General features: G+C 38.1%; 1 long non-coding RNA gene across 2 annotated transcripts in view; it reads right to left on the bottom strand.

The window, feature by feature from the left end:
• Positions 1 to 17,452: 17,452 nt before the first annotated feature.
• LOC131202975 (uncharacterized) overlaps positions 17,453 to 24,534 on the bottom strand; it is a 34,336-nt gene continuing 27,254 nt past the window's right edge. Inside the window, exons 2-4 of one of the 2 annotated variants that reach the window (XR_009156265.1) lie at positions 23,647 to 23,678; positions 22,139 to 22,262; positions 17,453 to 18,604 (exon numbers count right to left, since the gene is read on the bottom strand). This is a non-coding gene — a long non-coding RNA (uncharacterized LOC131202975). The remainder of the gene's footprint in view (positions 18,605 to 22,138; positions 22,263 to 23,646; positions 23,679 to 24,534) is intronic. The other variant, XR_009156264.1, reaches the window with a different exon arrangement.

The raw sequence follows: 24,534 nt of genomic DNA, 5'->3' as shown, positions 1-24,534 counted from the left end.
CTGGGATTCACAATAAACTAAAGAGCTGTTGTCACTTGAATCGTCTCCTGCCTCTTCATTGCCCAAACTTAACATCCCCCTTCCCCATTACTATGGCAGTGGATAGCAAGCAAGCATCAAAGGGAAACCCCATGCTGGAAATCTGGTTTACAGGCAATCTGGTATAGTGGTTAAGGCATTAAACCAAAACCAAGAGACTATGAGTTCTAGTCCTGGTCTAGGCACAAAGCCAGCTGGGTAACCTTGGCCCAGTCACTCTCTGCCCTAGGAAAAAGGCAATGACAAAACATTCCCTAAAATTCTGATAAGAAAACTGTAAGGATTAGTCCAGGCAGTTGTCAGGAGACTATATTGAGCCAAAGATATTCCCTCCACCCAAAAAAGTTATTTAATAAGTAGTGCAAACTTAGTCATGCAAATGCAAAGCAGAACTGTTTCTGTAGCAATATTTCTCTTACTCTTATTTGGATTTTCACTTGGGGGTCTTTTTCCAAACAAAAGGCCTGGCAGAAGTACCACAGTAACCTTCTCCAGCCATACATGGTTATTCCACTCACATTTTATACACACACATACACAGATACACACACACACACACACACACACACACACACACACACACCCCTGCGAAAAAAAGGTAGCCAGAGTACCTTTAAAATTGATTTGAAACCAACTGAAAAGGAAGATAATCATGGGTTATATTATCTAACTTAGGTGACTGCCTTAACCAGGATAAACATTAAATCAGTGTTAAAATACCATAGCATCCTTGTTCTCACATAACACCAACCATGAAGCATGCTTTAAAAACTCCAATGCATGATTTTCACTTTAATTAAGCCAAAATCAAATAAACAATATTATGACCTAGCACAATACATGAACCCAGCCAATAGGTTGTGCTATAGCAGGGGTAGTCAACCTTTTTATACCTATTGCCCACTTTTGTATCTCTGTTAGTAGTAAAATTTTCTAACCGCCCACCGGTTCCACAGTAATGTGCCGTGTATCGTCGTCTGTACATGCCTCTCACGCATCATGATTTGGGGGCGGCGGTTACCAACTCTGCTTATTGGTTAAAGCTGGATGGTGTGGGGGGAGATGCGCAAGCTATTCTGGGATGAGGCTCTTTTATTTGCAGTTTCACTATAACGCCATTTAGTTTCACTTACATAACGTGAACTAAACTTATGTGTGGGTATTTAGTATTTATTTAGTATTTATTGAATTTTTATACCGCCCTTCTCCCGAAGGACTCAGGGCGGTTCACAGCCAAGATAAAAACAAAGATAATATACAGATAAAACAATAATTAAAAAACTTATTAGATGTATGGCCAAATTAAAACATTTAAAACCTTAAAAACCCCATAAAATTTGTATCAAATATTAAAATATTAAAAATATTAAAAACTATTTAAAATTCCTATGCCAGTCCTGCGCGAATAAACAAATAGGTCTTCAGCTCACGGTGGAAGGTCCGAAGGTCAGGCAGTTGACGACATCCAGGGGGAAGTTCGTTCCAGAGGGTGGGAGCCCCCACAGAGAAGGCCCTTCCCCTGGGGGCCGCCAGCCGACATTGCTTGGCGGATGGCACCCTGAGAAGTCCCTCTCTGTGTGAGTGTACGGGTCGGTGGGAGGCATTCGGTAGCAGCAGGCGGACCCATAAGTACCCTGGCCCTAAGCCATGGAGCGCTTTAAAGGTAGTAACCAAAACCTTAAAGTGCACCCGAAAGACCACAGGTAGCCAGTGCAGCCTGTGCAGGAGTGGTGTTACATGGGAGCCACGTGCGGCTCCCTCTATCACCCGCGCAGCTGGATGATACAAATAGTATATTTTCAGAAATTTAAATTGTCACAGGGAATTTTATGAAAACTTAATGAAAATGTTTTTAAATAATGCTATGAAATTTTTTTAAAAAGTCAATTAAATTAAAAAAAAGGAAAGTGCTTCAGTATTGGACAAAACCCCTACCGCCCACCATGAAAGCTGGAATGCCCACTAGTGGGTGGTAGGGACCAGTTTGACTACCACTGTGCTATAGGACCCCTTGTAACTTTAACTTGTCAGTACACTGCATACAATTTGCCAAAGTGTATGGAAAACTGAAGGCGAACAAACAAGTCAGTCCTAGAGGAGATCAACCCTGACTGCTCTTTAGAAGGCCAGATCCTGATGGTGAAACTGAAATACTTTGGCCACCTAATGAGAAAGAAGGACTCACTAGAGAAGAGCCTAATGCTGGGAAAGATTGAGGGCAAAAGAAGAAGGGGACGACAGAGAATGAGGTGGCTAACTGGAGTCACTGAAGCAGTAGGTGTGAGTTTAAATGGACTCCAAAGAATGGTAGAGGATAGGAAGGCCTGGAGGAACGTTGTCCATGGGGTCGCGATGGGTCGGACACGACTTCACAACTAACAACAAATGGAAAGCTGGTCAGTGGCCAAAAGAATGGAGAATGGAGAAGGTTAATATTTATCTCAATACCAAAGAATGGTACAGCCTTGATATCACGTGTGAGTAAAAGTCTGGCTGTGAAACCTGGACTCTAAAAAAAGCAAATAGGAAAAGAGTGGACCCTTTGAACTGTGGAGCTGGAGGAAACTACTACTATGCATCCAATGGACTGCAAAATAACAAACAAAGAAGTTCCAGACTGAACTTCATCAAAAGTATCACTTGAAGCCAAGATTGCCAAACAGAGGCTATCATATTTTGGTCATGTCATGAGAGCTGACTCACTAGAAAATTCTATCATGCTGGGAGTGATCAGCAGAAAAAGGAGAAAGGGCTGATCTTACATCCACTGGCTGTAAAGGATGACACCGGAATTACCATGGTGGATCTGAGGGAGTGATGTGAGACAGAGGGGCATGGAAGTGCTTATCCCTAGAATGGCTGAGGGTCAGACATGACTGAATGGCTGACAATGATGACACTGCATATACTTCATGTTGTAAGTGAAGGAAAATAGGATACTAGGATGCAAGGTATTGAGAGATTGTAACATGCAAAGAATACTATGAAGGTCCTGAAGTTCGCAGATGACACAACAGTGATCGGTCTCATTCGAGACAATGATAAATCCGCATACAGATGGGAGGATGAATGATAGCCTCGTGGTGCGACCAGAACTATCTGGAACTGAACACACTCAAAACCGTAGAAATGGTGGTAGACTTTAGAAGAAACCCTTCCATACTTCCATGTCTCACAATATTAGACAACACAGTATCAACAGTAGAAACCTTCAAATTTCTAGGTTCTACCATATCTCAAGATCTGAAATGGACAGCTAACATCAAAAACGTCATCAAAAAAGGACAACAAAGAATGTTCTTCCTGAGCCAACTCAGAAAGTTCAAACTGCCCAAGGAGCTGCTGATCCAGTTCTACAGAGGAATTATTGAGTCTGTCATCTGCACCTCTATAACTGTCTGGTTTGGTTCTGCAACCCAACAAGACAGACACAGACTTCAGAGGATAATTAGAACTGCAGAAAAAAACAATTGCTACCAACCTGCCTTCCATTGAGGATCTGTATACTGCACGAATTAAAAAGAGAGCTGTGGAAATATTTACAGACTCCTCACATCATGGACATAAATTGTTTCAACTCCTACCCGCAAAACAATGCTATAGAGCATGGCACACCAGGACAACTAGACACAAGAACAGTTTTTTCCCAAACGCCATTACTCTGCTGAACAAATAATTCCCTCAACACTGTCAAACTATTTACTAAGTCTGCACTACTATTAATCTTCTCATCATTCCCATCACCCATCTCCTTCCACTTATGACTGTAACTTTTCTGCTTGTATCCTTATGATTTATACTGATATTGTTTCCTGATTGCTTATTTGTACCCTATGACTATCATTAAGTGTTGTATCATTAAGTGTTAAATCCGTACCCTATGACTATCATTAAGTGTTGTAAGTGTTGTACCTTGATGAAGGTATCTTTTCTTTTATGTACACTGAGAGCATATGCACCGAGACAAATTCCTTGTGTGTCCAATCACACTTGGCCAATAAAAATTCTATTCTATTCTATTTAATATTGCCAAAAATTAGAGGACACTACTGTATGTCATTAAGAACAGAAAGTAGGAATGAATAGGTTTGTGAAATTACATTTCAGTGAAATGCATCCAAAACTGCAACGACTTGATAATATTCTGAATGACTATAATCCAAGGGAAGGAAGCAGAGTTTCATGAATGAATCAATTGAGATGAAAAAGTATACAGTATAGTCAGGGATCCAAGAATGGATGACAATTGTAATTATTTGATGAAAATCTACTTCATCTATTCCAACGATATGATTTAAAGATTCATGAGTAGTCTTGGGGGGAGGAGTGAATGATTCCAAAAGCATGGTTGATTCAATTGTTTACAAGAAAGGCTGAAATAATTATAAAAGTGAGATAAGAATTTCTGAATATAAGACTGATAGCTTGATAGTATCAGGAGGGCAACTTGGAAAAAAGAGGTCATGGAAGAAAGAAGTAGTAGACACAAGAAAAATGTTTTTCTAAAGGTGAGAAAACAGATGAAGACATTTAAGTCACATAAAATAATACTCCTCACAAGAGGAAGAAGAATATGTATAGGAAGAATATGTACTCAAAACAAAACGCATACATATTAGAAGTTTTAAGAGGCTGGACTTTTAGCATATTTCTGTGACAAGTGACAACATAGTTTGTATAGCCACTGGTTGCATTCACACAGAGTTACTGGAAGTTTGGTGGCATACAAATTGAATAAATAATAATGCTAAATCAGGATATCCTAATCTAGATTTATTTAATAAATCATAGAATTTGGTTCACTTGAAATCCCAAAACACAAAATTTGTACATTAGTGTAATTTGTGAAAGAAGCTACTAGAGCAAATGTCAAACATGCAAAAATATATAAAGCTGCAGCCCTATGAAGGCTTATATAGAAATAGGTCCTACTGAATTCCATTCCGATTTCCTTATTCACTTAAACTATTGTCATGTTGTTATAAAGATATTGAAATATTAGTTTTTCAAAAAGTAGGCTTTAAATTTTAATTTGCCATCAGAGTAATGAGAACAAGAGAAGTCCCAAGGGGATAGAAGAAGATGAAGAAATCAAACTAAATCTAGTGCAGAACAAATTATTAATTATATTTCTCTATATTTTTCTATAGTTGCAAATTATCTTTGCTTCCACTACATTTACTGTATGCGCCACTTCAAACATTTTCTCCTCATGTACCTCTCTATCAATTCCAGCTACCTATCACTGTTTCAGTTTTATTCTTCTCAACTTATTCGCTCGTTATATATTTAAGGACTGGATTTTTATTTATTATCTTTGGTATATATGACCAAATACTTAAATAATTGGTAACTACCCTTTGGATTCAATGCATATTCATTTTGTTATATATTCTTGATCTTACCTTTTCTTTTTTGACTACATATATCTTAACTAATCCAGTGTCACTGTTTTTCATTTGCTTTTTACCTTTTCCCTGACATATTGAAATCTTAGTTCCATATAGCAAGGTGAATTTAGCTTTTTGTTTCTATTGGCACCTTAGCATCTGATTTCCACTTTCTTTCATAGTAGATCTTTTAATGAACCAATGTTTATAACGCTATCATACCTCACCGAGTTTAATGGCTATAGTTCCATAAAAATACATATAGGATTCCAATCTCATACTGCCATTTCTAATTAGATGCATCTCTCATTTAAATCAATGGAAATTTGTCCTAGATAAGTATATGATTACAGTCTTAGACACTTTGCTTCCCTTGTATCTAAATTCCAAAATTCCCAGGCATTTCCTGAACTATAGTGTTTTAAGATTTGAGTTATGTTTAGCAATTCTCAAAGGGTCATTGTAGAGTCCCACTGTACTTCAAGTGAAGAGTGTTGATGTACAGCTTATAATAATATGTAATTTTATCCATTTGTCCATATTAACAACTTCACACATGGTTGCAAGTTGCTCAAATAGGAAAATATAATATTTCTTAGGTCATTTGTTTCTCCTAAAGAAATATTTGTATTTCGCAACTAGTATTTTTCTTTGGTAAAGAATACTCTCTAGGTGCTTAAGCATTTGTCAATATAATTCAACAGGGTTTTTCTACTAGTGTAGCAAAATGCCAAGGCAAAAAGTCACACAAGCTGCCACAGTCACCACAGGTTCTTTGTTGAGTACATTTTCTTTGCTGCGTTCTATAAAGATGAAGAGGTTTTCTTCCCCAGCGATGTAAGGAAATGCTAAATGACAAGTCTTTCATTTTGCTCTGTCAAATTGAGAAAGAGTGGGTCATTTTTGTGCATCCTATCTGGTTAATGTTTCTCTGTCATTATAAAAAGTTAAAATGAATGATGTTGCATCTAAATGTCTTCTATAAATCATTAGAATTGTCTGTTTTATGTACATTTTATGTACATTCATTCACACTTGATCACTTAGAGTTGATGTTAGAAATCAAGACAATGTATGTAAAAATTGGGCAAATAAAATACATCAAGAGCAGATTCTCCACCTTCATTCAACTTAACATTCCAAAAGGCTTTGCAACCTGCTATTTTTTCCCTGTTTCAAATAAAAAAGTTTATCTTTGAAAGGAAGAGGATGGCAGCAGGTCAAGGGCTCTCAAATAGAGAAGAAAGTTGAAGGTACTATACTGTTTAAAAATAAGGAGGTTATTCAAGATTTTTATTTTTTTTTATTCATGCTTTGTTTTCTTGCTGCTGGTGCTCAGGGTACTCAGTATAACTGCTTGCTGTCTTTCCATCCAACTGTATCTTTAAAAACAGGACAAAACACTGCTCTATTTCACAGCAAGACACAAAATAAGGGGGTGGTAAGCAAGATCACCTACATTGTTCCTACTGTATACAATTATATGAAATCCCTAGAAGCACTTCTAAAACGGCATTCTGTCTCAGTTCAAATGCATTTATTTTTATTTATTTATTTATTATTCAAATTTTTATACCGCCCTATCTCCCGAAGGACTCAGGGCGGTTTACAGCCTTATAAAAACATAAAAAACATAAGAATAAATACAAGTTAAAACAACATTTAAAAAAACTTATTACATTAGGCCAAATTTAAAAATATCGATTAAAATAGTTCAAAACCCCATTTAAAACTAATTTTTAAAAACTAAACCCTAGGCCAGCCCCGCACAAATAAATAGATGTGTCTTAAGCTCGCGGCGGAAGGTTCGAAGGTCAGGAAGTTGGCGCAGTCCTGGGGGGAGCTCGTTCCAGAGGGTGGGAGCCCAAGTAATCCAAGTGAGATGTGACGAGCGCATGAGTGACTGTGCATAGGGCACCTCGGTCTAGGAAGGGGCGCAACTGGTGAACCAGGTGAACCTGGTAAAAAGCTTTCCTGGAGACGGCCGTCAAATGATCTTCAAAAGACAGCCGTCCATCCAGGAGGATGCCCACGTTGCACACCCTTTCCACTGGGGCCAATAACTCACCCCCAACAGTCAGCTGCGGCTGCAACCGACTGTATCGGGCTGCCGGCATCCACAGCCACTCGGTCTTGGTGGGATTGAGCCTGAGTCTGTTTCTCCCCATCCAGACCCGTACGGCCTCCAGACACCGGGACAGCACTTCGATAGCTTCATTGGGGTGGCCCGGGGTGGAAAAGTACAGCAGAGTATCATCAGCGTACAGATGATACCTCACCCCAAAGCCACTGATGATCTCACCCAGTGGCTTCATATAGATGTTGAACAGGAGGGGCGAGAGAATCGACCCCTGCGGCACCCCACAAGTGAGGTGCCTCGGGGACGACCTCTGCCACCCCATCAACACCGTCTGCGACCGATTGGAGAGATAGGAGGAGAACCACCGATAGACGGTGCCTCCCACTCCCAATCCCTCCAACTGGTGCAGCAGGATACCATGGTCGATGGTATCAAAAGCCGCTGAGAGGTCTAATAGGACCAGGGCAGAGGAAAAACCCCTATCCCTGGCCCTCCAGAGATCATCCACCAACGCGACCAAAGCCGTCTCCGTGCTATAACCGGGCCGAAAGCCGGACTGGAACGGGTCCAGATAGACAGTTTCCTCCAGGTACCGGGGTAATTGACATGCCACCACACTCTCTACAACTTCGCCACAAAGCGAAAGTTGGAGACTGGACGATAATTTCCTAAAACAGCTGGATCCAGGGAAGGCTTCTTGAGGAGGGGTCTCACCACCGCCTCTTTCAAGGAGGCAGGGACGACCCCCTCCATCAAAGAAGCATTTATAATCCCCCAGAGCCAGCCTCGTGTCACCTCCTGTGCGGCCAGCACCAACCAGGAGGGGCACGGATCCAGTAAACATGTGGTGGCATTCAACCTCCCCAGTAACCTGTCCATGTCCTCGGGAGCCACAGGATCAAATCCATCCCAAACAGTCTCGACAAGACGGGTCTCTGACATCTCACTTGGATTCACCCAATTTTGATCCAAACCATCCCGAAACTGAGCGATTTTATCGTATAGCTAACCACTAAACTCCTCGGCACGCCCTTGTAACGGGTCATCCCACACACCCTGTTGAAGTAGGGAGCGGGTCACCCGAAACAGGGCGGCCGGGCGGTTATCTGCCGACGCAATGAGGGAGGAGATGTAAGAATGCCTCGCTTCCCTCAGTGCCACTAGGTAGGTCCTACTAAAAGACCTAAGTAGTGTCCGATCAGCTTCCGAATGGCTGGATCTCCAGACACTCTCTAGGCGTCTTCTCCGGCGTTTCATCTCCCTCAGCTCCTCAGAAAACCAAGGAGCTGGTTGAGACCTACACCGGTTGAGACCTACGCCAAGAAATGCATCTCTTGATCTTTGTAATCCTGCAGCCTGACTAACTTTGGCAACTAGGCAACTTCCAGCTCAACTAAGGTAGACAAAATTGTATTTTTGCAGAGTTTGCACACTTTATTCCTTTCTTGAGGAAAATCTTGTCTCACACCTCTTCCTAGAGGTGTGTCACTCTAGAACCCTTTAAGTGGGATTCTGCCTTGACTCAGCAGGATGCAATTAGAAAAAGATCTGTTTCCCTCTTTTTCCCAACAGAGGATAATTGGTATGCATCAGACCAGACCAACATTGTTATTCTTTCATTTTTTGTAGATTGGTGGTTGAGGGAATTTGGGATTTTCCAGTGCACTGGGAAAAGCAGAATACCAGTGCTATAGCAATTGATTTCAGTTCCAGTAGCTATGCATTTGCTTGCAATGTCTTCCCTCCCTTCAGCTACTGTTATAAACTGTAATCATGGTTAGACATGTTAGAAAAAACATCTGGTTTTCAAATAATGACACAATATCATTTAATATTTATAGATCTTGCAAAACAGGTGAAATTGTTATTTTATAGGCTCATCCTACTTCAAGTGATTATATACAAGGTAGTCCTCAACTTATAACCATTCATTTAGACCATGGGTGTCAAGCTCAATCACGTCACAGGCCAAATCATGACATTTTTGCCTTGCGAAGCCAGGGTGGGCGTGGCCTGCACGTGATGTATCCGGCCTGCAGGCCGCCAGTTTTACCAGCCTGATTTAGAAGTGACAATAGCATTGGGGAAAAAAATGATTTATGATCGTTTTTCACACAGCTTTTGCAGCATCCCCATATTCGTGATCAAAATTCAGGCACTTGTCAACTGGCATATATTTACGACAGTTGCATGGTGCAGAGATCATGTGATCCCCATTTGTAACCTTTTAAGACAGTTTTCAACAAGCAAATGAGGGAAGCTGGATTCATTTAACAATGTGATTCACTTATCAACTGCAGCTTAACAACTTTGGTAAAAAGGTTGTAAAATGGGGCAAAACTCATTTAACAACTGCCTTGTTCAGTAACAAATTTTGGGCTCAATTTTGGCCATAAGTCGAGAACTATTTGTAATTTGCAAGTTAACAAATGCACCAAAGTTGTGTTGAAAACTTAGAAGAAGAATAATCAGTAATTTCTTTTTGTCTGAAATGATATAGGGTCTCCTGCTTGAGCAGGGGTTGGGTTAGAAGACCTCCAAGGTCCCTTCCAATTGTATTCTTTTGTTTTTTGTATGGAATAGAGAAGAAGGACTTGATTCAGACTGCACTGACTGAATGAAATTTCTGTATCCTTCTATTGGCACTGATTCATTCATGGTGTTCTCAGCAATTGTAAGGGGTGTGCAGAAGAGCACAAGCGTGCCTACCGTTCCTGTCCTATTGTTTCTATTCATTATATCCAATTAATATAGTTATTACATACTTATGCTTATATATATGCTTATATATTGTATAATTATTTCATGCTTATGCTTATATATACTGTGTGACAAAATAAATAAATAAAATAAATAAATTGTAAGATTATCAGGAAAAAGATTGTACTGTCCACTTCATGCTGTTTAGAGAAACTGGAAATACCATAAAAAATAACCTCCCTCAATGGAAACCTGCAAGGACAAATTTATTAGATAGCAAATAATTTTTGAAACGTAAATTTTTATTCAGTTTTTTTCTGCGCCTTCTGAACTATTTTATTTGGTGATGGGAATATTTTAACCCAGGAACATAGGTTAGTGTTCTATGGTTAAATAATTTGAAGAGTAATCCAATGTACAATTTAGTTTCCTACTAAAATGAAATGGCAAATAAAGATAATTATTTAAACTCCAGCAATCATGCATGTATTATTTAGTATATCACCTAGGAGTAATTAATTGGCACTTGTCATACAAATGTTTCATAGATGTATACTGAGTTCTGTTGGAACTGTAAGAATAACACTAGTATATATTATTTTTTCTTTCCAGTGTAACTCCTACATATTTAGTCTTTGTCAGAAATGTGAGAGACAAACTTGGTTCAAAGCTAATAATTACTCTTATTTTTAAAATGGGAATGATATTAAAATGAAATTTAATTAATGTTTTATTAAAACCTACCATCTGAGAATATATTTGCATGGTCTTACAAATCACAATCAATATTATGATATTGATTTATTCAATCTGTATTATGCACGAGCATCAGAGTAGATACCTGTAAGTCAAAGGTTGTCAAATTATTTGTATTATCAAATCAAATAAAACCTTTATTATAATAATAGACCAGTGTATTTTGTGTATTATGAATCTGAAGATTGACATTTAGAATATTATGGACTGTAATAGTACTAAATAGAAGCTTATTGTGCCTTTGAAGGGATGAATAACAAAGAAAAGCATGCAAGCACTGGGGATGTAATGCAAGATGATGAGGGATTAAAAACAATGTTGGCAGAGTTGGAAAAAAGTATAAGAAAGGCCAGTAAATTGGATAAGGTTCATGTATGGGACCAATGAGTTCATATGGAGGTCTTAGAAGAGATAGAACATTATTGCTGGAAACATTGCAATGACAAGCTTTTGTACATGCGGACAGCTAGGGATCAAATCCAACTCAGTAGCATCTCACTAAGCTAGACATACATTGGAATTTCTCCAACAAAAATACACCTTCAACTGTCAATTCCCAAGTTTAGAAGTTGTTGGGAAAGGGACTTCCTGAAAATCAAATCCCAACCATGTCCTGAAAATTAAGGTCCAAAAGGATAAATTTATTTCTAATGAAGTGCAGTTTATTTCTTTCTTGATTTGTACAAGGTCAATGGATCAGTGACATAAGCCAAACTTAAAACATGTTTTTAGAATTCCTTCCTCCTTTCTTTACATAATTAATGGAAAGTCAGGAGGTATAAACATTAGTTTAAAGAAGTGGTTCTAAATATTTCACACTTTGTGTAAACCTGAAGTAGCCCTGGGAAACTGTCTCCAGTAACTGATAGTAGAATCAGACTCAAAGTCATTTCCTCCTATTAATGATGATCTCTTCTCTCACATCTCCTTTTAAACATTTAAGATTTACATATTTGCATTCTCTCTAAACACTCTTGAGAGGGAGAAAGTAAGCAGATCATCCTAATCATTACATGGGGGACAAAGGTTCTGCTCATTATAATCATTTTCTAAATAAAACGTTTTTAATCCTTGGTTAAAACGAGCAAGTTAACTGCATACAAATGATATTCCTTCCAGCTGTGAACCAAGTAGATGCTACTCTTTTTACAGAACTCAAGGGTTAGCATAATTATGCTGGAGAGACTCTGGGTCACATCCACTAATTAACTCTGTTAATGTAACCAACATGTCTAAATGATGCTTCTGGGCAGCCAAAATATTCTCTCCATCTGATTCTTCATATCCCAGAAATAATGAATTGGTGGCTTGCTATAGTGTCTCATTTCTCTTTTGTACTTATCATCATTAAAATAAACAGCCTATTCAGATCCATCTTTGTAAAGAAAAAGCATGTAAATAAAAGACATTGATGAAGACAGCCAGATACTAATTTGTCCTAGAGCTCTCTAAACCTGCTTTTCAATACAGTTCAGGCATGCTTAATCCAATTGTTTTCAATAGGCTTGGATGTCTCACACAAGCTATAAAACTACTAAACTGCTACTTATTCTTTTGTGAGTATTAATTTATGTGTTAGATCAAAGAATAATGGGGATGCATATCTTAGAATTACCTTCCTCATCAGTTATTTCTGATGGGAGAAGCTTACAGCTTCTATAATGTTACTCTGTGATAAAACTATCTTGTGACTATATAGTGGAATTCTACTGAAATAAGTGAGATGATAAGCCAATCTTCCCAGAACATTGATCAATAAATACCTCATGCTTTCATTATCTATATGGTAATTTATTCTAGGTTAGTATGTTTTCCATCCACTATGAAGGCAGGGGTGATATATGCTACCCAAGCTCTTCTAAGAAGTGTATTTATTTAGAAATAACATAAATCAACAATGAAATCTAAGTATAATAAACTTGCTATAATAAACATGATTTGGTTCCCTTAAGTATAATAAATGTGGTTTGGTACCTTCTCCAAGATAAAAGCTTAGATCTAATTCAGCTCTGTAGACAAGAGTTCTGAACATAATATAATAATTTGCCTGCCTTGAATGCTGAAAGGGTATATCCCTCTCCCCCGTTACATGGAATCAGATCGTATGTCTGGAATACTGTTTAGCAAACATGAAACTGCAATTTTTGCACCATCTACAAGTATTATCCATAATTTGACTCTAATCCACCTTATATTTCTTTTATAAAAGCATAGGTAGCAACATACTGCATATCTAAATCAATAGCTAAAACACAGATGTTTTGTTGCAACAGCTTGTCTTAAGGTATTTTTCTTTCATCCTTTCTTGTATCTTATTGCTGCTCAAATAATCACACTTTCAGGAATAAAAAATAGCCTAGCCTTTTTTTTTTAAGTTTGTTTTTGTTTTTGTACTGGAAGTGGATAATCACAGATACTGACATAGCCTTTCTAAAATAAGTCTAACATTTCTGTTAAGATGGTGTAGAGCAAGGCTGTTAAACTCCTGGCCCATGGGCCGGATGCTTCACGTGCTGGCCACACCCCTGCCCAGTTTAGTGAAGGGGGGGAAAGTCCCAATATGTCACATGATGCTGCCGTGATGTTTGACACACCTGGTGTAGAGAGCAGGGACATGAATGGATTGTCTTCTTAGTTTGATTGGCACTAACCTGAATTAAAAATGTATTTGATTGGCCTGAAGTCATCCATCACCATGGTGTAAGATGTAATCAGTATGCTCATGAATCCTAATTACATACCTAAGCCTGTGGCAAATTAAACAATGCTGACAGCATTTAATCCTGGTGCTTGGAGTCTATGAAGGTCTGGATCCTGATAAGACTGAGTAGCTTTGAGTTTGGGACTCTGTTGGCTCTATGACTATGCCATCTTTGGGGCTGGATAGGTCTATATTGCCCCAAATAGATTTTTTGTGCAATCTAGAGGCTCTCCTTGACTCACAACTCATACTCAACAGCAGGGGGAAGACATGGCTTGAAGAGCTTTTGCAATAACTTCAAGTTGAACTAGATCAGGGAGTTCACTTACAGTCATTCATGTCCTAATCACCACCAGGTTGAACTAGGGCAGAGTTTCTCAATTGTGACAACTTGAAGAGGTGTGGACTTCAACTCCCAGAATTCCCCAGCCAGCTGTGCTGGCTGGGGAATTCTGGGAATTGAAGTCCATACCTCTTCAAGTTGTCACAATTGAGAAACACTGAACTAGGGTAATATGCTCTACATGGGGTTTCCCTTGAAAACTATCCAGAAACTTCAGATGGTGCAAATGCATAGGGAGTTATGCGTGTTTCTAAAACAACACACATTACCCCTTTGCTTCATTACAAGCTGGTAACAAGCTTCATTAGGTACCAGTCTGGGTCAAGTTCAAGATGCTGTTTTTGACCTTTAAAGCCTTACATGAATGACATGGAGCCAGGTTATCTGAGGGACTGCCTCTCCATTTACATCTGCATTAGATCAAGCAGAAAAAAGTACCCTACAGGTCCCATTGGCTAGGGAACTGCATTTGGCAGGTCCTAGGTAGCAGGCCATTCATGCTATGGTGCCACTGTATAGAACATTTTCCCTCTTGAAGCAAGGATGGCTCTATCCCTGTTGATTTTCTGGTGCCATCAGGCCCAGGAACCCCAGGGATCTGGTGAGATATTGAGGTGGGTCCATTGTTATTAATTTCTGCTGTTCACCTAATATTTTTTTCCATTTTTTAGATATGTTTTTTTAAAAGTTATTTAAAGTTTTTAATAATAAGATCCTATAACAGTACTTTTAACACCATCAAACATCAACACTTACTTATTCTAGAACCTTAAAAAGGACTCGATAGGTGGATAATAATGCCAAATCTAGTCTAAACATCTGGCTAACATGGCAATGAACTATAATGTATCAATATTCTATTATATTAACAGTATATTGTAATAATATCAATTGTAATAGGCATATTAGATGCAATCCCAAAATAACTGAAGCACTACTTGAATATATCAGCATTGACAAGATCACCCCAGTCAACTGCAAAAGGCAGCTTTACGTAGAACAGCTTACATGCTGTGACATTACCTTTAACACTATCACACTATCATCAGATATCCAGAGTCTTTGAGAAAGACTGAATAGATGGATAAAACTGCCAAATCCAGGCTAAACTTGGATGTGCGACCAACCATAATATTTGTGTGTGTGTGTGTGTGTGTGTGTGTGTGTGTGTGTGTATATATATATATATATATATATATATATATATATATATATATATATATATATATATATATATATGTCTTTGGTTATATATATATGTCTTTGGTTATTCGGGTTTTCTCCCGTGTAAAATTAGAAGTGTCTTGGCGACGTTTCAATGAAGTCTCATTCGTCATCTTCAGGCTTCAGCTTCGTGCCTCTAGGAGCAATGTGTGATCGCAGCTGTTTCTTCCTTTTAACTGCTAGTGGGGGTTTGAACTGATTGGGTGGGAGCTTGGCTGTGCTCTGATTGGATGGGGTTTTTGTGCTCTGATTGGCTGGGGTGTGTCCTGTTTGGGTGGGGGCTTGGTTGTGCTCAAATTAGACTGAGTTGCAGGGGGATTTGAGCTGGTGAGCTGCACTGCTGCTGTTTGGCTTCGTGTTCGTGGTCGTGCTACATCTTCATAGTGGGTGTCAGTCTGTTGCATGTATGGATTGGAGGGGTTTGAAATGGCTAATGTTGCAGCTGCGGTCTGGCTTCTGGTCCTTGGTCGTGCTTCCTGATCAGTGTGGGTTTGGGTCTGCTTTCTGGGTGGATGTGTGGTGACATCCTGTGTGGACCTCGTGAGTGTGGGTCTGGTGTCATTCCTCGTGTTAGGGACTCGTTTGTCAATAAGGGCAGGTTTCAAATGGCTGGTAGGCGGGAGGTATCATCTCGTTTGTTCATGCTGTGTGGGCGTTTTCTATCTCGATGGCTTCTCTGATTATTCTGTTGTTAAAGTGTTCAGTTTTGGCGATAGTTCTGGTCTTTTAAAGTCAATATCGTGTCCTGTGACTTTAAAGTGTTGGACCAGGGAAGAAGTTGGTTCCTCTTTTTGAATGAGTTCTTGTGTTCTTCAATCGTGCACTTATTCTTCTGTTGGTTTGTCCGATGTATGTGGTGGGGCAGGCGGTGCATGGGATTTCATATACTCCTTGATTTTCTAACTCAATTTTGTCTTTGGGGTTTCTTAGGATGGTGGATATTTTTTGGTTTGTGCAGAATGCTGTCTTGATGTTATGTTTGTGGAGGATCTTGCTGATTCTGTCTGTGGTGCCTTTTATATATGGGAGGAGAGCTGTGCCGTTTTCTTGTTCTCTGTCTTGGGTTTTAGTGGGGGGTTCTTTTTGGATTAGTTTGGTAATCTTATTTCTCTGGAATCCATTGGATGTTAGTACGTTTGTGAGGGTGCGTAGTTCGGTTTTTAGGTGTTGTTCGTCAGCTAAGCGTTTTGTTCTAGAGACGAGTGTCTTGGCTACGGAGTTGATCTGTGCTGGGTGGTGGTGTGAGAGTGCGTGCAGATAGCGGTTTGTGTGTGTTTTCTTCTGGTAGATGGTGTGTCCTAGGGAGCCATTGGGTTTCTTGTAGACTAAGACATCTAGGAAGGGAAGTTGGTTGTTAACTTCTGTTTCCATGGTGAACTGTATTTTGGGGTGTAGGCTATTGAGGTGTGTGAGGAAGTTGTCAAGTTTTTCTTTCCCGTGTGGCCAGATTATGAGGTGTGTGAGGAAGTTGTCAAGTTTTTCTTTCCCGTGTGGCCAGATTACGTATTTGAGCCAGAGTTTGGGTTTGTGATCAGATTTTTCTAGTGCTTGGGATTCAAAGTGTTCCATGTAGAGGTTGGCAATGACAGGTGAGAGGGGTGATCCCATGGGTGCGCCTTCTATTTGTTTGTATTTTTGTCCGTTATAGATGAAGTATGTGTTGGATAGGCAGTGGTTGGTCAGATCTAGGATGTGCTTGGGGGGGTCCAATTGGACCCCCCAATTGGACCCCCCCAAGCACAATCGATTGGATTGGGGGGGTCCCCCATCCAATCAGAGCACAGCCAAGTTCCCACCCAATCAGTTCAAACCCCCACTAGCAGTTAAAAAGGAAGAAACAGCTGCAATCACACATTGCTCCCAGAAGCACGAAGCTGAAGCCTGAAGATGACGAATGAGACTTTATCGAAACGTCGCCAAGACACTTCCAATTTTACGCGGGAGAAAACCCGAATAACCAAAGACCTACATACAAACACCCGTGAAAACCTCAGAAAACATATATATATATATATATATATATATATATATATATATATATATATATATAAATATATATATATATATATATATATATATATATATATATATATATTAGCCTTGTACATGGGACCCACAGTCCCGTGCATTGTGAAATGAACAGCCATATAAGATTCACAATAAATATATAAAAATACACTTGCAAACAGTTTTATTCATTGTGCAGTTGTGGATAGCAGTTCAGAGTAACAATCAATTTAATTAATAGGCTTACTGATTGAAATACAACAGAAATATAAGAAGAAAGAGGTACTCTAAGGAAAACTTCCAGAATGATTGAAGATGAATATTTATGTAGGAAGTTCCCAACCAACAAGAGAGCACTGTGAGAGATTTATGTACAAGCATCACACTTGAGAAGCAGAATTAAAATTATCTTTAACATCTGAAGGGTTACAAAATCTATTCTAGGCAGCTCAAAGGCAATCTTCTCCCTCTTTTAGAAGAGAAAGAGCCATTAGCTCTGGGAAAGGGTCACCACTCCCTTAGGGATGTGGTATTTTTGCAAAATTTTCTCCTGACAACATGCCTCTATGAGGAACATGTTTGAGTTTGGGTATATGCCAGTCATTGTTCACTTTGGAATAAATTAGTTTTGTGGCATTGAGATAATGGATTCTCTTTTCAAAGAAAAACATATCAATGAGAAAATGATTCCATCCTTCTGAAATTATGATTAAATGCAAATGTATTAACCATCTAAAATTAATCAATAACTTTGTAGCAATACAGAATTTAAGAGCTGATAAAACACATCTATAAAAAGCACATAGAAAAACAGCATGGTTTTCTATTTGAATCTTAAAGGGACCATTTTTCCCCCAAGCAGAAAATTTTGGGACCTGTAATCCAACAGAGCAGCATGGATGAAAATGGATCATTAAATAGAAAAATGAAAGAGCATCTCAGCTGGATCAGGCTAAAGCCTATGTCATCAGTTGGCAATACACAGCCAATGGGCCATTAATAGCTCTAGCACAGCCACCCCTGAGATTATACGCTTGAAATTCAATAGCAAAATGTAGAAAATCAGTGTTGTGAAATTTAAAATACTTTTCAAAAGGAGGTTCAACATATTTTCTTCTTTCAAAAGCCCCTGACAACCCATATCTAGCTTAAAAAAATCTAAGGCTGAAAATGAATGTCACTGCCAGACACCCTGCAATATCTGGAATAGTTCCTGCCGCCCTCAACAAAATTTTTTTTTGAAAAAAATGCAAAATGTTTTGCCACAGAAAGCCGGGTTGCCCATTCTTTTTGCACTCACAGTGGCCAATCCGATGTCCACAAAAGCCTCCAAATGCAAAAGTCTTCTCAATCTGTCTCAGATCCTAAAAGAACAAGCTGTCATGATTATGTGGCATTGTTTCTAGTTTCTATTGACATTTGGCACAATTAATGCCTAAGTGATTATCATGCAATATACTTGTGCTTCCCCCAACATCTATTATTCATTATGTATCAATTTACTCCTGTTTATGTTAATAGTACAGACTAAAATTCAAAAAAGCTGCTTAGCATTTTGAGAATGTCCCCCAAATGATCAGTTCTTCAGAGAGCCAGTTGTACATTCAATTTTCAATTACAATTAATTCATCCTAAAAATGCCCAATATGTGGTAGTTTTTCTGAAATATAGCCTATATGAAGGTGTATTGATATTGGAATAGAGGCTATATTCCAACCAATAGAGCGAGCATTCCATCCATTTTCAAGCAAGTCTGGAATAATATTTTGCAGATTTGAATTCTGTAAGAAATTTATATAGTATTTGCTACATGCTCTGTTTTTTACTGAGAGCTGAAGAAAACAAACGCTGGTAAAACAGAGATCTTCATGAAATCAAATACACAGCTGTTATATATTTATGCATAGCTGATAAAAGAATATGCAAAACAAATATATTTATCCCCAAGCATACATTAGGCTTTTTGGAGTATTATAACAATATCTACAATATTTCTGGAATTGAGGGAGGGAGGGAGGGAGGAAGGGAGGGAGGAAGGAAGGAAGGAAGGAAGGAAGGAAGGAAGGAAGGAAGGAAGGAAGGAAGGAAGGAAGGAAGGAAGGAAGGAAGGAAGACTTAGACTTTGCCAAGATTAGTTTTATGCTATTGTGTATGCTATTTTAGGATGGTTGTTTGAAATCAGGAATGCTTATTGAGACAATTGCTTTACCAAAAAAAAAAAAAGAGAGAGAGAGAGAGAGAGAGAGAGAGGAAATTTTCAAATCTGAAGCAAGAGCTCCCTCTGTCTTTATTCTGCTGCCTTTTCAAATAATTCTAGGAAAACATGAAGATATAGGTTAATATTCTTTAAAAATGTTATTATAAATGTCTTGCATGGTCTAAATGGTCTAAAGACAAGCATGGTAAAGATACTACACAGAACAGCTGCATTGAACTTGGTGGGAAGTAGACATAGGTGGAAAGAGACAACTCAGAATATTTTTGAATGACAGCTGCTGGTATCCCTAACTGCTTGAAGTTGATGAGAGTTCAGAAAATTCTGGCAAAGTTAAGTTTCTAAGGGATCATATCACTATTTTGATTAATATAAAAAGAATGAATATCAAGTATTTGGAGGACATCCACCAAATAATATATTGGGATTTAAATGTAGCAAGAACCACTGGCATCAGGTTAAGATTTTGGAAAATTTCAAGTTGAAAAGATTTTGAAAAAAGATTTTAGGACTAAGATCTTATAGGACTTTAAGTGTCGAAGCATCTTGAAACACAATCCAGTAAAGTGAATTGAGCTGAGAGAAAGTGACTGAACTAAAGTTACCCAACTGACATTTACTCAGTTTCCTGGTTTCTCGACCACTACACCAAACTGGGTCACATTTGTTGATAGTTCAAAGTTATCTGCTATATCATGGGTGTCAAACTTGCAACATCATGTCATCACGTGATATATCACAACTTTTCCCCCTTCCGCTATACTGGAGGTGGGCATAGCCAGCATGAGGCACATCCGGATCATACGCTGCAAGTTTAATATCCCTGTTCTATATAGTTTTACCTAACACGTCAAATAGCATCTTGAAAAATTGTTTATTAATCTTAGTCTGGTAATGCTGCTGCAAATCTTGATCTCTAGTTTTCTTTCTGACAAAATACACAAGAATATATTTTGGTATATTTCTTAACTTTGCAAATTGCATATTTATTCTATTAACTTTTTCAATTTCTACCTCCCTATCACTTTCACCCAATTCCTGTTCTCAAATTATTGAGATTAAGATGGATTAAGAACATTGAATGCTATTACATATTTCTGAGACCTTAACAAACTAAATATTAACCACTATCATTTTTAAGTCCAAAACATTGGGCCAGTTGTTATATCAATTACAGTTGGCCTATTAGTTAATAGTTTATAGTTCCACAGACATCTTTTCTTTTGTACATTAAAGTCGGTGTTAACTCCTGGTTACTATCTGGGCTACTCCCTGCAGTTTTTTCAGGAAGTGGCTTACCATTACCTTCTTCCCAGGGCCACAACATCCGTTTCTATACAGGTGATTACCAGTATAAGGTAAAGGCTCCCCTCGCACATATGTGCTAGTTGTTCCCGACTCTAAGGGGGGGTGCTCATCTCCTTTTCAAAGCTGAAGAGCCAGCGCTGTCCAAAGACATCTCCATGGTCATGAGGCCGGCATGACTAAATGCCAAAGGCGCATGGAACGCTGTTACCTTCCCACTGAAGGTGGTCCCTATTTTTCTATTTGCATTTTTTATGTGCTTTCGAACTGCTAAGGTTGGCAGAAGTATTACCAGTATACTACAAGGCTATAAGAATCTATAGTGAAAAAAGGAATGTAAACTAAGCACAGAATATAAACGAAGCTGATGTTGGCCTATAAAGTTTGCTTAGAGAATCGGAGCATGCCAAAGAATTGTCCAAATTCAATCTAAGGTTTTAGTGTGAGTCAAGGTTGTCAGTCAGTCCAAAGGAAGAATCTACATTTGAAGGTCCTGCATGTCAAATGTTTTCAGCAAAAAGAACAGACACAGAGCAGATTCTTATATAAGCTGTAACCAGCTGTCATTAGCCAGGTTTATTCCTTTGCTTGATGAGAAGCCTAACAGATCTTTCCTGTTCCGATTTCCTTTCTACTCATGTGGGTTGGAGGTTTTACATGTGTTCTTCTGACTCTTACAGCTGCTCAGGTATTGCCTGTGTTTAATCATCATCATATGATTTCTCCTGAGGCTGATGTTCCACAGGTTCAGTTGGATCTTCTTTTTCAGCATCAGATTCAGACTCAGAATCTAAAGTAATAAGCCTTGGCCATAACAATTACACTAAGCACCTGGAAGCACCTTCTCCTCTTCTTAATGGATGATATAATAAAACATATAATAAAATGAAAGTCTATATATGTGATTCCAGAGAAATACAAATAGTCAAACATGTTTTCCTTTAATGTATTTGCTATAGAGATTTCCAAAAGTACATATAGCATTAATCCTCCAGTAATTCCCAGGTAAAAATGATATGATTTATACTAAACTATTTTAGCAGACACAAACAACATATAAGAAGATTCTACTTGTTGGGTGATGGTAGAGACAACATTATCAGCTGACTGCTTCAATTAATTTTAATTTTGCTCTATTATTTATATTTTAAACTTTAATTTTCTGATCTATGATCATAGTAAACATATTTATTGGTTTGGTTACTTCAGGAAGAAATATACCTAATGGAATAATTAGTTGTATTAGACATATTATGTATAATCTTATACAGCACTTTCAAAAGAAAACTCCTTATAAATGGAATAACATAAAGACTGCTTATCAACTCAGCTGTTCCTTTTTATTTTTTTATGTACAATTAAAAAAAATTAAACTCACCTTCAACATGGAAGCTATCACTGACGTATTTTTTCCCACGAATTCTACTTTTGACTGCAATATGTCCATAATTCTTATGACCTGGACTTCTTTGCTTTTGAACTCAACAGGTTCCAGTGGTCTGCTTTTAAAGAAGGTAAGAAATGTTTGATATTTAATTGGGCTTTTTGTAGATATTTGTGTTTTAAAATTATCTGTGATTCTGTTAAACTTTATAATTTTAGGGTTGGAGGTGATATTGAAGTCCTGGAAAAACTATATTAAAATCCTGGAAGAAAAAGATGTCAACATTCTTGAGTTAGCTGAAAATGTTTCAAAAACCAATTATAAAGACTATTCACAAGAACTGGTGCCATGGAAATGATTTAAAATGAAGATTCTTAGACTTATAGAGTTGGGATGGCTTATTTAAGGCATTGAATTTATCCCCTGATCAGTACATGAATCAAAACAAAATAATTCCCTATAGATGGCAGTGCAGCCTCTCCAGAGAACAGGAACTTATTCTACTGTCAACCTGTCCTAACACAGAGAATCTTCCTTTCTGTAATTTAAGAGCAGTATTTCTTGGTGTCCCAATTGTCTGAATTACTGGACCACATACAAAGAACTTTATTGTATCTGCTAACTTCATGAATTCAGATTACAATTTTCTGAAAATAAACTCTGACTTTAGACATGACCTTAATACAACTGCACAATTTCATTACATCACAAATACCAATATCTGTGCAAACTAAAAAATGTGTAGTAGATGAGCCTTGTCTCTCTAGGTTACATTGGAATTAGAAAGAGTCAGTCTGTAAGGTCTTGCTTCTACTCCCCAAATCAAGACAGTACGGACTCTTGAAACAGCAGCATTTCAAAAGGAACCTTTTAATTCTGTTAGGATAAAGGCGTTAGAAACCACTCCCCTCAGTCCGATGTTGAATGAGCCAATCCACAGGTGTGAAGATGTTGTGAAAACATCATCCTGGGAAGGAGATAAGAGACTGTTCCCAGGCGCTTCTTTCAGGAGGCTTCAGAACTGAGACAAAATAAATGGCCCTCCCCCCTTACACATTCCCCAAAGGTAAATCAAAGCATAGAGAAGATAGGTGTCAGAGCTAGAGTTATAAACTAAGGGATTACAGGATATGTGGGAAACAGGAAGAGGGTAATAAGTGAATAAATGATTCAGGCCCCCCTCTCCACAGAAATGGCAGTATCATGATCTGATACAGTCTCATAAATTTTGGAGGAGTAGAGCTTATTACCACATGGGGTCTAGAAATGGTAGTAGCATTTATATTCTTCTTAAAATCAAGAAAGACATTCTCAAATCATCCAGGTCATTTTGTCCCAAAGGTGCATTTCCAAAAAGCAACTGGATTTTCTTGGGGTTTTTTTCTTTGAAAGCATTTCACTGTGAGATATGAAGTGCAACACAGTTAGACATGTACAGATCTGTACATTGGGCAAACGAAACAACTGCTTCATAAATGCATGGCACAACACAGGAGACTTACCACAACAAACTCATCAGGACAGGATTCAGCATCTGAAAGACAAAGACGACTCTTATGAAGACAACAAAGCTCATATTCTGTACAGAAAGGACCACTATTTGAAAGAGGGGTCAAATAGGCCAGCTATGTTAAAATTGGGAAGGATACAACACCACCTATCTCCTGTCTATAACACATCCTTTCAGAAGTCCCAAGAAGGTTCCATACGCATTTGCAGTCTGATTCAGGTGACTCTGAATCTAAACCTCCAAGTGGTCTCAACAATTCTCAGAGAACTGATGAGAACAATTCTCAGAGAACCTTTAGAGTGATAACGACCAGATTACTGCTAAGGAATATAAATCCTTTCATTTCCCACCAGTCAAGTAGAGCTGAAGAAGCTTCTTGGATGAGTAGCAAAATATTTTCAAAGAAAAGAAACCAAGAAAGTCCAGTTGTCTTTTAGAAAAGCACCTTTGGGACAGGTAAATTGAATATTGTGGCAACACTTTCTTCTATAGGGGTCTGTAGTGGACAACAACTGTAAGCAAATGAACAAAGCTAAATAAATTACCATAATTGACTAACTCATACTTGCTTTCATCTATTAATTTCCATTTCATTTTTAAATAATGAAGACTTTATATAGAGTATGTCAAATCTATTTTTCCACTCTTTTCATAATCTTTTGTGCCAATATCTATTAGCATATTTTCAGACTACACACACCTATTTGCCACATTAAAGATTCCTTGATAATGTAATTGTAAATGCTTATCTGCACTTTCTGTCATTAAATCAATGTTACTGTATATTAAGCCATTTATTACTTTGTGGATTAGATAATAGTATTGAAAGTTTAAATAAATATGAATTCAAAGGATACTACAGTTGTCCTATGTGATTTTA

Source organism: Ahaetulla prasina, chromosome 8 (genome assembly GCF_028640845.1).
Source record: "Ahaetulla prasina isolate Xishuangbanna chromosome 8, ASM2864084v1, whole genome shotgun sequence".
NCBI classification, from domain to species: domain Eukaryota; kingdom Metazoa; phylum Chordata; class Lepidosauria; order Squamata; family Colubridae; genus Ahaetulla; species Ahaetulla prasina.
Note: the sequence above shows the minus strand (reverse complement) of the source record. Positions and strands in the feature narration are given on the sequence as shown.